This window comes from Papaver somniferum, chromosome 5 (assembly GCF_003573695.1).
Source record: "Papaver somniferum cultivar HN1 chromosome 5, ASM357369v1, whole genome shotgun sequence".
Lineage (NCBI taxonomy): Eukaryota > Viridiplantae > Streptophyta > Magnoliopsida > Ranunculales > Papaveraceae > Papaver > Papaver somniferum.
The window spans coordinates 207,273,380-207,276,636 of record NC_039362.1 but is presented as its reverse complement, the minus strand read 5'-3'; positions in this window follow the sequence as shown (position 1 = coordinate 207,276,636).

The window sequence follows — 3,257 nt, the reverse complement described above, 5'->3', positions numbered from 1 at the left end:
GCATTGCTTTTCTCCTGCTGTGCATTGCCTTCTCTGTCACTTGTGCTGCTGCCACTTCTTCCCCTGCCTTGCAAACTGTTGCTGCTCACTTGTGCAGCTGCTGTGCAGTCTTACAGTTCCTGCAGCCAAGCAAAGATCAAAGCCAGCTGAGCCCAATTCAGTTCATTGCTGTGCACTCAAGCCCAAAGCTCAATTCAAACTGAAGCCCAATTCAGTCAACTGTGGGCTTAACCAAAGCCCAGTTGTTTAAAACCAAAGCCCAAATTCATTAAGGCCCAATCCAATTCAGGCTTAATCAAAAGCCTAAACTCAAAAGCCCAAGACCAAACCAACTGAGTCCAAGGCTCAGTTCAATTCAAAGGCCCAAGACCTAAAGTATTTCATTGTTAAAAACAAACCCATTAAGCCCAATAGTTCCAAAGGGTATTCAAAACCCAATAGCAATTTAGGAACCCAATTAGCTAAAACACTTCCAAAACACACCCGATCTCTGTGGATCGACCCGTACTTGCACGAGCTACAACTGACGACCGTGCACTTGCGGTATTACTGTAGGCCCCCGTTTTCATTGCGCTTCATTTTATACACCCCTCCGGGCCTGCCAAGTTTTTGGCGCCGCTGCCGGGGATAATTTTTAGGACCTTTTAGAAGCCTACCAAGTTTTTGGCGCCGTTGCCGGGGATTGGTGCTGTGTTTTTCTTGTTGTTTTATTAGCTATTTTTGCATTTCACTGCATAGCATTTGCATCTGCATCTGCTTCACTTCATTTGTTGTTGGACCTGCTGTTCTGAACCTGTTTTTCCTCTGCTGGGACGCCACCAAGGAAAAGAACCAAAACCCAACTGGGTTTTTGCAACAATATCAGAGCAGCTGGGTTGTGCTAAAAAGGTAAGCCTAAACCCATTCATTGAGAGAACCCAACCTGTGGGCTTCCAAATTTCTTTAATTGTGGGCTTGTAATAATTAACCCAATTTTTTGGGCTTTTTATTTTTCTATTTTGGGTTTGTAATAATTTATTTTTGGGCTTGTTGTTTAATTTGTGGGCTTGTATTTATTTTGTGTGGGCTTGTTTAAATTCTTTCATTGGACTTGTATTTTAGACTCTGGGTTTAAACCCAGCTGAGCTTATAACTGATTGTGGACTTGTAAGTGGACCTCGAAACCAAAGTTTTAAAACAAACGTCGGGCCTTAACCAACTGGGCCAAATTAAACTTTCAAAATTAAAACTTGGATTTTCGTAGGCCGCAGCCTTCCTTCCATTTCATTAGAGGCTTGCACAGTGGGCTTGCTCCCATTTCAAAAACCAAATTTTATTTTTCTTAATTTTAAAAAAAAAAAAAAAAAAAAAAAAATCTAAAATTTTACTTGCTCCCATTTTAAACCAAATTTTTATATATCCCACCAAAACCAAATTTTTCCCAAAAATCCAAACCCATCAAAAACCAAAATTTTCCCATTTAAAACCAAATAGTGGGCTTTGTGTCATTTCAAAATGGACCAACCTCGTGCTCTCCATGAATACATGTATCCATCAGTAAAAATTCCATTATCATGTATTGTATTACCTCAAACCAATAACCCTTTTAAAATAAATGCAAACATGATACAAATACTTCCTATATTTCGAGGGTTCGATTCTGAGAACCCCTATACTCATGTAAGGGAGTTTGAACAAATTTGCCGGACTATGCAACCTGATCATATGTCCGAAGACTCTCTGAAATTGCGTTTGTTTACATTTTCTTTAAAGGAAAGGGCCAAAACATGGTTTTACGGTTTGAGACCACAATCAATCACCACTTGGGAACAACTCACTAATCAATTTTTCCAAAAAAAATTTCCACATCATAGGACCATCGCTATTCGTCAAAATATCAATTGTTTTGTCCAATTGGATGAGGAAACTGTTTTTCACTATTTTGAACGTTTTAATGATTTGTTGAGTGAATGTCCGCACCATGGAATTGAGAAGTGGAGACTTGTCGTCATCCTCTATGAGGGACTAGACTTTAAATCTCGAACCATGGTTGAATCTATGTGTAATGGTGAATTTATTGATAAATCTGTGGATGATGCATGGAATTTTTTAGCCGAGATTGCAGAAAAAACCCATCAATGGGAATCCGTTAGGGAAACAGGAACAACACCACATGATATGAGTCACCCTCATGAATTAGAGTTTTATTCTTGTAATAGCTCCGACCTTAGGATTGAAAATTATCCTAGATTGCAAAATTCCTATCATGATGATGATGATGATTATGATGTTATGTTAGAAGAACATGTCTATACTGAAAATGTTATGGAACCTTTGGGTTCAAATACATTAGGCTTCTCTGCCCCGACCTTAATGCATGATATTTCTTCTAGTATTCCATGTGATGTTTCCCCTGATGTGCCGATGCATGAAAATCAATCTGTTGATGATGTTGATAATTCTGATTGTAATCTTGCCAATGTGATTGATGATAATGAGCATGATGTGACATGTGTAGATGAGTTAGAAGATTTTGATTTGATTGATAATATGCCTATTCTTCTACCTAAGTCACAATCTGTTGGCCTTCCACCCAACCTAGATTTGGTTTGTACCAATATTGTAAAACCAATTTTTCTGAAAATTCCTAACCTAGGATTGGAACTGTGTGCTTACCAAGTCCTCTTGGACTATTTTGCTTCAAAATATAACACTTTTAAAGAGCCACAGTTGGAAATTGCATGTTTGCCCATCCCGAAAACAGTCCATTATGAGTTAGACCTTTTGAATCCTGAACCCTTAAAATTAAAAGATTTTGTGCTTAAAAGTAAACCTGTTGAACAATTTAGGTTTAGGGGTGATTCATTCGGTTTTTCACTCTCATTCCCATTTAAGTCCAATTTTAGTGTTTTGAAACTTCCTTTGTGTCTACACTTCGTCTTTTGGGTTGATCCTCAACTCTTTAGACTTTTAGTGTATGGTGAATTTTTTTGTATATAATCCAGTAGATAAAATTTTAAAAAAAAACCCTTTTGTTCCTTTTGTATATATTTTGCTAATCCAATATGATCTCGGTTGAAATATGTTGGATTTTTGCCTTGAATAACGGAGTTTTAATTCTGCTTTCGCCGAAATCGGGTATTCTCTCTCCTTTTACTCTACTCAGCATGTCCCTTTCCACATGTTGCATTTTAATTCTTTCCATATTTTGAAACATTGAGGACAATGTTTAGTTTAGGTTTGGGGGTATAGAGTAGATACCACGATAATTTGCCATA